Consider the following 14878-nt stretch of genomic DNA (forward strand, 5'->3'; position numbering starts at 1 on the left):
CCATGATGCTCCCACTCCAGACAGACGCAGGTTAAGATCCTCCCTGGTAAGCCAGCTCGTGGGCTACACAGAATATTAGAAATGGGTTAGAACAATATGTAAGAGCTAGCCAATAAGAAACTGGACCTAGCCGGGCCAGGCAGTGTTTGAAAGAATACAGTTTCCGTGTAATTATTTCTGGGCATAAGCTAGCCATGCGGGCGGCCGGGTGCCGGGGACGCAGCCCTGCCTCTCCTATTTCAACACAGTTGCACCAAAATAAAATGCAGAGCAGGTTTTTGTCTCTAGCTAGGTCTCTGTTGAGTATTTTTAAATATTTTAAAATTCGTGGGAATAATCAACGCCCAGAAGAATTACATCTTTGGCAATGAAAACTACATTGAGGGATTTTAGAGCCTTTACAAAGTGCCACTCACGCTTATTATTTATGAACCCTTTGCTCTTTCAAATCAAGAACAAAGCAATTAACTACAATTTCACACCTTTAGGAAGACTGGGATCCCAGGCCACCGCCTATTGCAAATTCCAGAGTGTATCCCTTCACTTAAATTTATAATTCCATTGTGTGGAACATTTTTTTTTTTGTAATCCAAGAGAAGCTTCAAAATGAACCTTCCATTTTGTTCACAGAAAATGGGAGGCGTGGGCCAGTTTTGTTCTTAAAACAATAAGCTTAATAGATCCCATTGTGAAGCTAATTGTGATTCCTAAGAACGCGTTGCACACAAAGAGGCTGGGAAGGGTGTGAGGATATGGTCCACTAGTTGATTTAAGGTGGAGTTCTGAATTACGGAAAGATGAAGCTTTGACAGTAACTTGCACAGTGGCCCCTAAGTAAGTACTTCCTGGTGCCATGGCACCACGCATGCCCTCCCATCTTCCACAGAGACACACTATATTCACAGGATATTCTGGTCATCTTCAGTTTCTGACATGGAGCACAGGAAGTAGCCATGTCTAGCTTGCCCAGGTGGGAAGGTTTGCATTTGAATGTAGGTCATCTGATCATAACTAGAACATGTCAGTTCCTTTCTGCTGTGTTCTGTTCGACTGGATGTGAGATGCAGAAAAGTTAACCAACATTTATGACAGCCCAGAAACCTCAGTAACTCAACACTGTTTCCCCACAATGGGACAGAAGCAACACCCTCTACGTTCATACTTGAGAGCTACTCAAAGAAGGAGTTGGGATTTAAGGTCCTTTGCTTATGTGCTTTGGGTTTCAATGTTGTTTTCTTCCCATTCCTATCTCTGCCATTGGCCCTTGATTCCTCCTTCAGTGCTATCACGCATCAAGCTAGACCATCCGCCTTCAGCCCCCTGCTCAAAGCTGACAGAGAGCCGTTCTGCACATGACCAACCTACTGCTCAAAACGGAATGTGTGTTTCTGCTCACAACTGCACAGCAAAGCTCATGCAACCCTGCCTTCCAGTGGCTGGTCTCCACTTGGGTTTTCTACACTTCTCCTTACTCCTCCATCAAATGGTAAATTCTAATTGAAGAGTTTAGATCCAACTCAACCCTAAGACTATGCAAAAAAAAAAAAACCCTTAGTAAGATTTTGCCTAAGGAGTTATTGTGAACAATGTGTGCCATGTACTGTTTTGATTTCTGTGTTTGTTCATAGTTTTGGGAATTCAACTCAGGGCATCTGCTATACCAGGCAAGTGTTTAGTTACAGAACTTCATTTCTGGCCTTCTTTCCACTTGCTATTTTGAGACAGGTATTCTTATTAATTGCCTAGGCTGGTCTTGATGTCATGTGCAACCCAGGTTATACTTCAGCTTGTGATCTTTCTACCTCAGCCTCCTGAGTAACTAGGCTGATGCCACCGGGCTCAGCTGTGGCAAGCACTTTGATAAATGCAAATGTAGGCACTAGTGGCCTCTGTTCTCAAGTAGCAGAGATTTCCCAGCCAAATAATCCCCGTAGATCCTTCTTTAAGTAAAGTAGCCTGCATGAACTAACACTGCCTTGCAGAGTTCTTCAAATTTAATCAGGAAGTGTGGAATTTGCTCAGTTACTTGGTCATCTCACCAAATTAAGCTGATTACCATGTTTAATGTAAAAGTGGTGTCTGGTGTTCAAGAGAAGATCATCTAAGTTTGCCTTAGCTTTGCGTTTATCTCCTTTGGTATTCTTAAACTTTCAACTTCCCCACATAAGCTTCCTCATATTTCCACTTTTGTCTATCTGGTTTGTCTGGTCTATAATTATTTTTATTTTTCAGGTGTCTTTTAAATTTATTTTATGCATATGGATGCTTTACCTGCATGCATGTATGTGCACCATGTGTGTGCCTGGTACCCATAGAGGCCAGAAAAGGGTGTCTAATCTCCTGGAACTGGATTTACAAAAGACTGTGAAACACCATGTGGGTGCTTGGAATTCCACCAAGTTTCTCTGGAAAAGCAGCAAATGTTTCTGACCACTGAACCATTTTTCCCGACCACTAGAATTATTTTTCATATTTTCTGTCTCTTCTAACCATAATATAACATTATATACTAAGGCTTCAATGTTCAGCACACAATGCTGTCAAGAGGGCTCAGTGAGTAAAAGGTGAGTGCTGCCAAACCAGATGGCTGAGTTCGATCCTCTGGGCCTCTATGGAATCAGGAGATAACCCACTCCCTCAAGGTGTCCTCTAATCTCCATGTACATGTCATGGGGTATACATCCCCCTACTCAACTAAATAAATAACTGTAACTTTAAAATTTCTAATGTACCCCTGTCCAACTGTAAAATGATCTTTATCTGCTGTGAGGCCCAGAAGTTACCATAGTTACCTTTCAATGTACATTTCTATCATGAAACCACATCTGATATATCTGTAATCTTGCCAGAGCCTAGATTGCAGACCTAATTGTAAGCTTATAGAACACCCACTGCACTGTCATTGTCACCTTTATATATTTTATTTTTCTAATCCCTTTCGTTTATACTCTCTTTTTTATCATTTGTTCCATCCGACATCACTTGCCTCAAACACTGAATATATTAAGTCTCGGTTTCCTCGCCTCTACATTGAGCATGCTTCCTCAAACACACAGTTATTGGGGAATCAAAACTAATGCAGAACCTTTACACTTGACCACACCTGAATAACTGATGAGGAAAGGAGAAGAAGCAAGGTCCCAGGGAGGAAAAACAAAAACCACCTAGTCCAAATACAGCTACCTATATATGCATGGGTGTGGGGCCAACCGCTGGAGATGGTCAAACTACTAAGGGCCACACAGGTAAAGAAAACTGACCCACCTCCAGCAGCCATTAGCTGTCATAGCTCTCAACTAGAGATGGGGGTTTGTAATCCCACCCCCCCGCCCCGTGCTTGAGCATTAACTGACTTGAGGCAACCACAGCTACCGTGAATTGAGAGCAACAATTCTGTCGCGCACGCCTCAAAGATATTGTTCCACCCTAGACCTCGCTGGTGTTATCTCATGGTCACTTTAGCCACAACAAATCGGCAGATAAAATGGCATGGACTCAAATAAAAGTGTGAGGTCACAGAAAAGCATAACTCATACTTCATCATGCAAATACGTCTTTGTTTAAATGCGGCCATCATCATACATCCACAGATTGATAGCAAAAGTGGTTCATGAATAGCTAGCTGGTTGTCAATCCTTTCTGATGACAGGAAGTAGATTATTCTGCCCTATGGAAACTAACTCAATTAGCCGGGTACAGGACTCTTTTTCTACCGGGGCCCACAACCTCAGCAGTGTAGGTGGTGGCGTTGGTGTGCTTCAGATGGAGATTAAACCCAAAACTTCACGCATGCTATGAACTCCCCCATTAATCTGTGTCCCATGACACCCATGGTCATATCTTTTTATAATAAAATGCATGAACTCAAAGACAGCCAACAGCAAATGATCTTTGCTTCCTGCTCCCCTTTGGTTTATCTGTAGCTAACACCAAAATAGCATGTGCCAACACATTGTAGCACGTACTGTTATTTAATATCTGGAGAGAAAAATGCACATGGACACCTTCTCGTGCAGTGTTATAAAAATAAGCAAAGGAGAGTTTTTCTTTCAAAAGAAATTGTTTTGCTTATATTTGTTACTGTTTGTGAAAGAATTGAAATTTATTTTGAATAGTAACAACAAAGACATATTATTTTATTATCAAAAATAGAAGCAAATGTATAAGGTTAGGAACACGAGCAACAGTAAATATAAATCTCAAAATGTATTACTCTCTCGTAGCCAAGTACTAAGCTATCAAAAAAAAATCTAGAAGCCCAGTTGACGGTAGCTCAGGCCTGTAATTCTAGCTACTTGGGAAGAGGAAGCAAGAAGATCACAGTTTCACAGTTCACAGTCAACCTGCCTAACAGAGCCTGTCCTGGCCAGGCTGGGTACCTCAGTGAGCGTCTGTCTGAAAGGTAAAAAGAGTCAGATTATCGCTAAGTGGCAGAGCTTTTGCTTAGCATGTCTGAGAGAGAAAACCTTAGAAGATAACAGGAGTATATGCTTCCTGTTTTTTCATGGGTCAGCATAACAGGTATGACCAAGATAGGTCTCTATTCATGGTCTCTTAAAGTAACAGTCAAATGTCAACTAGGCTATATTTTCATCTAGGGGCTGCACCAGGGAATAATTTTCTTCCTAGCTCTTGCAGAATTTTGGTAGATTTCATCACCTTACAGCTGTGTGAGGTCCTGGCTTTTTCTGACTGTTGACTAGAGGCTGCCTTCAAGCCCTAAAAGTCACCTGCAATTCCTTAACATGGTGAAGGCATCTCAAGCATCCCGTTGAACTCCAGTCAGGTGCGAAAGTCTTTCATGATGCAGCATCATTATGGGGGTGACATCCAGCATGTTGGCTATACTCTATTGGTTAAAAGCACCTAATATGACCTTCCTGGCCTCGAGGAAAGGAGATTACTCATTGGGAATCACTTTGAGGTTTGTCTACCACACTCATTTATATAGATAATTTACAAAATTATGCTGACAGCATTATTTCAGCATTTTAAATTAAAGAGTGGATCAAGACAGATGCAAAATAATATTCAAAGTCTCCATCTCATTTTAGTTGTATTTATCTTGTTTATTTTGTGTATGAGTGCCCATGTGAGTGTGTGCTCTACCTTTGAGCTACAGTTCTGCCCTCTCTCGCGATATTTAGGTGTTTAAAATACGTAGCCTCCTGGAAGAGAAAGAGATGCACATTAAAAACAAAAGTGGTCTATGTTTGCAGTTCCATGTATACTCGAGAATTTTGCATTTGAGGCAAAACTTTTATAAGCGCCCTTTTGCTAACTTCCTTATTTAAAAACTTGTGCATGTAATAGAGTGATGTGATGGCCTAGTTTCTCTCTATGTGAGATGGAGGCCTCTTAGTCCACAGCCAACACCATATCTGAAGGGCAGGGACTTATCTGAGTATTTAATAATTGCATAAACTTAAGGCTTTATTAACTCTTATAGATGCTTGCATTTCATCTGGGTTCTGTATAGAGAAGAACGAAGCTTTCTTAGAGAAGAAAAGTAATTCTTGGTGAATAACATAAACAGAGAGCATGCCATTGGAAACCTTTCAAGGCCTGTTCCCCATGTTAGTTATTATTGTAGGTGTTGGCGACTACAGTATCGACTGATGCTTTCAAAAATATGACTCTGGAGCTGGGAATATAGCTTAGGTGGTGTGTACTCGCTGAGAGCACAGTGAATTCCACAGACTAGCATAAAGTGCTGTGGTTATATACACGAAAAATCATAGAACTTGAGAGTTAGAGGCAGGTGGATGAGATATTCAGGCACAGAGTGAGCTCATGACTACCAGAGGTATATAAGGCCGTCTAAAAATTAAAAAAAAAAAAATCAATGCGAACAATAACACAGCTAGTGAAAATCAAGGATTCAGAAAGGGGTTTAGCTGAGTTTTTTTTTTCCCCCTCAGGATCTCCCGTGAGGCCAGGGATATAGTCTTCTGAAGGCCTGGTGTGGTTTTAGGATTGCCTCACAGGTCACTCATGACGAGGGCAGAGTTCATGGTTTCTTCCTGTATCTGCCCTCTGTGGGGCGACCTATGATATCACAGGTGGCTTTCCCTTAAGGATGTGGCCAAAGACAGAGCTATCAGGCTAGCAATATAGTTTGTTATCTTCATTTTAGAGGTGACTAGTAGCATTGCTTCTACATTAGGGTGATCTCAGAGGTCAGCCTTGGGACGGTGTGAGAGTAGATAGCAAAAGATTGTAAGCCACGGGGAAACAGGCATGGACGAGCCAGGCAGGGATGTGCATCTTCCTCTTGTTAGGTGGATTTCTCTCCGATGACATCCATAGACATTTAAGGTCCATTAAGATAAGGAATCTGAGTCAGCCAATTGGATGATTCCAGCTCAAGTCAAAGCAAATCATTTCTAGACACTCTCCGTAACAGTGCGGTGATGTACACTTCTATCACTAGATTAGATTAAATTGAACAAAGTCATGGGTTTCACTAAGACGTCTTCATGCACGTGAAGTGCTTTTATCACACTCATCCCCCTTGTTACCCACACCTGTCACTCTCCCTCCCACGGGCACACTCCTCATTCTCAGTAGTCCCCATTGCCTCTCTTCTGTGTCCATGATTTTTTTTATTTGATTCCACATAGAAGAGAAAACGTGTGAACTTAGCTTTTCTGAGTCTGGCTTGTTTTGTTTAACATGATTTCTGGTTCTATTACATTTCCTAAAAATGAAATGGTTTAGCTCTTTTCAGTGGCTGAATAATATTCAAATCTGTATAATTATATAATGTATATTATATAATTGTGTGTGTGCACACACACTTGCACGTGCATGTACTATTTTCCATATCCCTTCAGTTATAGGCTCCTAGCTGGGTTCCATGACTCTGTTATTGTGTGCAGTTTCCCAGTAAGTAAGAACAAACAGGTGCCTCTACTTTACTCTGCCTTTAATTCCTTTGGGCGGATACCCACGAGCCCTACAGCAGGAGCCTATAACAGTTTTCACATTGGTTTTTCCACACTCATTTCCATAGAGGCTGCACCAGTTGATAGTGCTGGAGAGTGTGCAGAGGCATCGTTCCCTGGCATCCTTGCCAACCTTATTTGTTTAGTATTCTTGATTATGGTCAATCTCATTGTAGTCACGTGGAATCTTGATATAGTTTCAATTTGCATTTTTTCTGATGTCTAAAGATGTTGAAAATATTTTTTTCAAGTTTTTCTTTTTTCATGTACTTCTTCAATTGTAAAAACAGGCTTCTCAGATCATTTTTCCATTCATTGATCAGATTATTTGTGCTTTTGCTGTTTAATTTTTGCTCCCGTTAAGTATTCTAAATATGAATTTTCTGTCAAAAGAATAACCAGGAAGTCCTCCTTTATTCCCTATAGGCCCCATTCTGTCTCAACTCTGGTAATTATTTTGTTGGCACAACGATGTTTTTAGTTTGATGTACAGTCATTTGTCAATTCTTTTTTTTTAATTTTTTACTTATTCTTTGAAATTCTAAGAAATGCTTACAACATATATTGACAACATTCCCTCCAACTCCTCCAGGAATCTCTCATCATCTCTTTTTCAATGTTATCCTTTTAGAAACTATTTATTTATATATCTGTTTGTTTTGAACCTTCTGAGTTCAATTAAAACTATCCATATGTGTATGAATATGCAGTCTTTTCTGGGACAGGGGACTGTCCCAGTGGCCACACCCAAACACTCCCAGCCAAGGCTCAGGGAAAATTAAAGCCACAAAGAGGTGGCTTTAAGAATGTGATATCTGAGCCAGGTGGTGGTGGTGCATGCTTTTAATCCCAGCACTCGGGAGGCAGAGGCAGGTGGATCTCTGTGAGTCTGAGGCCAGCCTGGTCTACAAGAGCTAGTTCCAGGACAGACTCCAAAGCTACAGAGAAATCCTGTCTTGAAAAACAAAAATAACTAAGAAACAAAAAAGAAAAAGAAAAGAATATAAGATCTGTGTAAATCTGGAGAACGGGCAGGAGTGCTGTGCAATATTGTCTTCCAGGTGTGGCACAGTTGCTGTGCCCACTTAGCGATTTTTTCTAGTAGTTTTTGGAGTGGTTGGAGTGCCATTCCAAAAAGAAAAAGAAAAGAAAAGAACATCACCTATGCCTAAATATTAAAATATTCTCAGTTGCTTTCCCCTAACAATTTCAACGTTTGAGTCATATATTTTTTTGCTGCTGTTGACCACACTCTACCATCTGGTTCTCATTCCAAAATGCATACATTTGATGTTACTTGCTAGCTAGAATGCTGACCCTACCTCAGTGTCTCCTCCCCCAGTGATTTTAGCACATACAGATGCTTCCCATAATCAGAATCACGTCAAGATACAGAACTCAATTTTAACACTTTTGACACATATATGAGTTCCACTCTATGCATTTCATAATATTTTCTGTTCATACTCATTTCCATTTTCTTATGAAAATATAGAGATACAATTGGAAAACTATTTTATCTCCATTACATTATCCATTTCTGAATTCTGCTTGTCATGCTGTTTTATTATAGAGCATATAATGTCACATTACATCATGAGACATCAATAAATCCACGGTTTAGTTTGGGAGCCATTGAAGTTCAACAAATTCTTGTTAAAGATTAAACATGAATTGAGATATGAATCTATTTCCATTCTTTAATCTTAGCCTATGTCATTTCAAAGTCATTACTACTGCCTTTGGCATGCCTGTTCTACTGCACTGAGTGTTATTTCCTATTGGCTGCTCTGAGATAAACTATCTTCAGTATGAAATCAAATATTAATTAATCTTCATTGAATAATAAATATATTTTATGCAACACATTATATTTATTCAATATTTTCTATTGAATAACATAAAAGAAAGATGGAATTTCCATGTCTATTTTTGTTTTTACAGATTCCAAACATTCAGTTAAGATTTACTAGAACTCGAATAATCCAAACTATGCCTTTGCCAATTTCATTTCTGACTCCCAACACACTGAGCCATTTCCATTTCTTTTCTGTAAGGTTTACATTATTCCCAATTGTGTATGTGATCGGCACTGTACATGTGAGCACAGCACTGTGGAGGCCAGAAAGGGGAGTCAGATTCCCTGGGGATGGAGTTACAGGGAGTTGTGAACTACCCAACATGGATGGCTGTGGACCAAATGAGGGTCCACATCTATTGAGCCACCTCTCCAGCACCATTACCATTTCTTAAAGATACTAACCTTGGCCCATCTCCAGACTTCTGCTCTTGACACTTCTTCTACTTAGCAGAATAGTGCCAGGTTTCCCCAACGTGGGATGGCCTGATATAACAAGTCTTAAATAAATGCCATCTTGAGGGACTATGACTGTACTCTCTGCAAAAGAGCCCAACCAGCTTAAACTATTCTCCATACTATCACTACCCCACCATCTATAACTGTAGTATGAAATAAAAATCAAATTCCTTCTTTTAATATGTTCATGGAATACTGGATAGATTGAGCTTTTATGAGAGCATACGATGGTACCACACGTGTACAACAGTGCCACAAGCACACGATAGTGTCACAAATATGGGAGGACTCTAACATTCCTGGTTCCCTCTACATTGTTACTTTTCCGAGGAAACAGTTAATCACAAATTTATGGAGTTTCTGTGTGTTATGGTTTACCTAAGTGATCAGCCTGTCTAAATCACCGTCTAGGGAATAAAATCAAAGCCATCCCCAGGATGGTATTCATCATATTCACTGTCGGTGGACGCACAGGGGAATAGCATGCCATCATCAGACCTAGCGTGGGGAACCGCTACCACAGTGAAATAAGCAATTTCCCGAAACTGAAACGCAAAAGCCACTAAGCATATGTCTCTTTAAATGAAATCTGTTTGCGAAGCTGCAAGTTAAACATCAATTTGAGAAGACAGCCGCTTGCTGGAGGAGTTCCTTGCCTTTGGTAAACTGTATGGGAACTGCTGGAGAGACTCAAGTAGGCTGAGTTGCACAGCAAGAGAGGCTGGAACAGGAAACTGGTGTCTTTTCTCAGGCCTCTCATTTGCAGTTGGTATTTGTGCTCTCCTTTTTATGCCCGCACCAAAACTCTTCCTGCCCTTGTCTCCAGTGGATCTGAGTTGTGATAATCACTTGTCCCTATGTGTGTGTATGTATATGAATATATTAATATAATGTATAATATATATTGTGTTGGCTACTTTTCTATTGCTGTAGTAGAATACCATGGCCAAGGCAATTTACAAAAAGAAGCATTGTATTGAACTTATAGATTCAAAAGTTTAGGTGATGGCGGAGGGAAAGCATGCCAGCAGACAGCCATGAGCACATGTCTCAAACCACAATCAGGAGGTAGAGAGAGGACAATGAGGAGAACAGAAGTCTTTTAAAACCTCAAGGTGCACCCCAAGTGACACACTTTCTCCAAACAAGGTTATAGCTCTTAATCCTTCTCAAACAGTTCCAACAACTGGGGACCAAGCATTCAAATATATGAGCCTATCAGGTTCATTCTCATTCAAACCCTCATGTATTAATTATATACATAAACATATATTATACATATATGTCACATATAGTGTGTGTTCAGCAGTTATATTTTTCTTTCCCTCAATCGATTGTAAACACTGACAACATTGATTGGTCATTGTCAAATACCTTAACAACTACAACTGATAATTCTTTGGTCATCATCAAATGTCTTAATAATTATGTCTGACAATTCTCTTGATTATATAAATATCACCAAAAAATTGCAGTTCACTAATAAAATGTTTTTCTAAACACAGGAAACAAACTTAAACCAACTGGCTCTATTTATATGGTTTAGAAACAGTCGCAGGAGCTGTAAGATGGCTCAGAGGTTAAGAACGCTCACTCCTCTACCAGAGGACCTGAATTCCAGCACTCACAGCTGGTGTCCACAAATGTCTATATGTACAGTTCCAAGAGATCTAACACCTCAAGTCTGACCTCCTGAGGTGCACTCCTCCCTCACACACACTAGAAGCATTTAAATAAATAATAAACAGAATGAAGTAATTAATTCTAGAACTGAATGCACTTTTTGTCAGCCTGAGAATCCCAACTTTAATTTCTTTCAACCAAAAGATACGGGCAACAAGAAATCTGATCTGCCCCAATAGAATATATTAAAAGATTAATTGTATACTTGTAATGCCAGAAAGGCAAGAACAAAATCTGCCCCTCTCGTGCCATGTTTACACAGACATACCCGTCACAGGGACAGGCTCAGATCCCCTTTAATTCCAGCACACAGACTAAGATGAGTAAATTTCAGACAGCCCTGTGAGTCACCGTCTGAGCGTGATTTATGGGATGTGAATTGCTCTCCTGGAGTGACTAATGCGAGGAGCCAAAGGAATCCAAATTCTGCTGCAGGGTCTCAGCTCAAATGCTGGCTTGCCGATCCGTCTCTGACTGCTACCCTGATTGATGCTCATGTGTGATGCCTATCCAAGTGATCTGGAGAGTAATTGGGGGACTGTTTATTAGATGTTCATACTTTAAACAAGGAAAAGATCTCAACTGTTCTCTCATGGGTGACTGCATCACATTTTGTGGGAATCTAGTGAACTCCTCTTAAATCCCTAATCAAGATTTCTGTCCAGGACAAATAAAATTGCTTTATTTCTCTGAGTATTTTTTAATCACTAAACAGAGCTAGAATGCACCTATATCATATGGAAAAGGGCATACAGTGTATCATTTGAATAGATTACTATATTTACATGTGTATGTTATTTACCCCACCATAAACAAGACCCAATGTAACAAAACAAAAAATTGCAACCCATAAACCTAAAATTGAGGTAATCTAGAATAAATAATTGCATATGAATTCAAGAGAATTCACACAAAGAAGAAAAATGAGCAATTACCATAGAAGAAAAAATGTTTGAATCAAATCCAAAGTATTCATATCAAATGTAAATAAAGAATGTAAATGTAATAATCTAAGACAGACTGATAACAGGACACGGAAACAGAATATTCACGATAATTAGAAAGAAAGTGAAAGTTTGGGAATCAGTGTACAGAGTAGATTTAGGAGAGAAGACCAAGGGCCATGTATTAAACATAAAACTGTCAAAATGAAAACAGCACAGAGTGGCCATGAGCCTTCACTCTTTAACCAGCTAATAACAAAACTCCAAGAGGCATGCAGATAAAACTCACAGAACTGCAAGGGAAGTAGATAAACTCACTGTACAGCCAAAATTTTTAAACATTTATTTACTCAGCATAACACGCACTCGTACGTTCATGCGTGCCTGCGTGCACATGTGTTTGTGTTTGCTATGAGGCATGCACGGTGATCAGAGAACAGTCTGTGAACTCAGAATTTCAGGTGGCAAGCATCTTCACCTGATGGGCCACCTTGCTGTCCATATATCTTAAACATTTAGACATTCTTTTCTCAACAAATGATAAAGTACACAGAAATCTGGAAGGACATGGGAGACATCCATAGAGAACTTCACTCAAATTGCATCTATTAAAAATGTGCCAAATATGGCATAATACCTTATTCTCAAGTGTAAATTTCTGAATCGAAAATTCTACAAATCTACAAAAATGTCTCCTGAAACTATAACTAAATTTAGTAATGTAAGCACAAGATCAGCATACAAAAGTTAGTGGAATTTGCACACAACAGAGGCTAACAAATATTTAAATTAAAAATAGTATCACTTACAATGATGTCAAAATATGTAATTAGAATACAACTAACCAATGTCATTAACAGAAAAATGTGAAGTAAAACTGCTGGATATTGCATTAGAATATCTATATTTTTAAATTGTATCACACACACACACACATACACACACACACGTGCACTGTGCCTTTGGAGACCAGCAGAGGCCGTTGAATTGAATGGAAATAGAGATATGGATGGTTATTGAGTTGTCCAACCTGGGTACTAGGGATTGAACTTGGATCCTCTGTAAGGAAAGTTCATGCTATGAAATTCTGTGTCATCTCCCCAGACCCCATAATATCTAGATTTGAAGACTTGCCAGCTTGAGCATCAGCGGGGATGAGATACAGTTGGAGTTCTCAGATGTTCCCACTACAGAATTGGGCAGCCAATTCGAAATAGAGGGACCGTCTTTAAAAGCTTCAGTTCTCCTCCACCCTTCACTGCTATTTATGCCACAGTTCTGTGCTCTGTCACTGTTTGTTAGTGATCTATTCAGGGAGCAGGGAAACCATTGGCTTCCGTTGTGTGTGCACCAACATTCCCACCAAGAGAGACTGGGTGCTCCCGGCCCAAAGTTCACACAGATAGCCCTGATTATACTTAATATGCCACAAAACAAAACTTAAACTTGTGACCCTTGGAAAAGGTCTGGTAGGGATACAGGGTAGGGGAATTTGAGAGCGATGACGTAGAGATAAAGGAGGGTGGGGGAGAGAAAGACAAAAATACATGGTGTACATATATGAAATTGTCAAATAACAAAGCTAATCAATAAAACATTTTTTCAAAAGTGAAATTTGCATCTAAATATAGCTGGGATACCACTTTTGTGTGTTTATTGAGAACTGAATGCCTATTTGAATAAAATGTTTATGCATGAGCACTCATACAATGGTCACTTTAGATAAAACGGTCCCAGAGTAGAAAACAACTGGAGTGTTGATCAATTGGTCAGTGTTGGCACACATCCGACGCAGTGAGGCGATGGCTTACCACTCTGCAGTACATGAAATGAACTAGCAATGTCTATCACACACACTGTAGCTGCCTACGCTGGCTCTGCAGGAGAAGAAACCCATTTGCAGTAAGACATGAATGGGGGCTTAGTGGGCCCCACCCTTCACTGCTCAACCATCCGCTTCTGATGGATTAAGAAGATAGGGAGCCTTCGCCTTCATAGCTGCCTACCCAGGGGCAACTCCACCAGGCTCTAGTGGGTAATTTCACTGGTCCAAGTTAAACGAGATGGGTCACCTGACAAAATCTAGAATCATGACTCTTGGAAGGGAGCTAGAGGAGACAGAGGTGAGTGATGATGGGGACGAAGGGAAATAAGGAGAAGTATGTAGCAGGTGGCAATCAGAACACACCATATACATGTATGAAATTGTTAAAAACAAAAGTACTATAAAATGGGAGGCACTGGAGACGTAGCTCAGCAGTTAAGGAAACTGGTTCCTCTTCCAGAGCATTGAAATTTGTTCCTCACAACTCACATGCTGTCTTACAGCCGTCTGTAGCTCCACTTGCAGGAGAACGAGCTAACTCTTTCTTTCTGGTCTCCATGGACACCAGGCACAGCCACTCATTTGGTACCCAGACACACATGCAGGCAAAGCACTCATATACATGAAATAAATAAAAATAAATAAATCTAATGAAAACATATCATGTATAGAAGCTAGAACCTCCTTCTACACACATACACACACACGACTATGTCTTGATACCACATATATAAAATACTGCAATCTGAAATTTATTATCAGAAAAATCCCATCAGGATTTGAGTATGAGCAACTTAGGTGGGAACTTGGGTTTTTTTTTAAGTGAGTATAGAAACACAGATAGACACTTACAGGTGTATCTTGGCTATGATGACAATGACAGTTTCATGGGTATTCCCATAACTCGGGATTATCAGATTGTAGCATTTCAGTTTGTACAGTTTAGTGAATCCAAAACATTTACCAGTTAACGTTGTTTATCGAACCTTAAGACTCCCACCCACTGAGACAGTGGGGCTGATCTATTGGGAGCTCACCAAGGCCAGCTGGACTGTGACTGAAAAAGCATGGGATAAAACCGGACTCTCTGATCATGGCGAACAATGAGGACTGATGAGAAGCCAAGGTCAATGGCAAGGGGTTTTGATCCTACTTCATGTTC

General features: G+C 40.1%; 1 long non-coding RNA gene across 1 annotated transcript in view; it reads right to left on the reverse strand.

Annotated features, from left to right (window-relative positions):
* Positions 1-14878, reverse strand: part of LOC126503002 (uncharacterized) — a 128733-nt gene that overhangs the window by 113407 nt on the left and 448 nt on the right. The window lies entirely within an intron of this gene.

Source organism: Alexandromys fortis, unplaced genomic scaffold (genome assembly GCF_014885135.2).
Source record: "Alexandromys fortis isolate MF-2015 unplaced genomic scaffold, M_Fortis_MF-2015_v1.1 scaffold_1, whole genome shotgun sequence".
Classification (NCBI taxonomy): domain Eukaryota; kingdom Metazoa; phylum Chordata; class Mammalia; order Rodentia; family Cricetidae; genus Alexandromys; species Alexandromys fortis.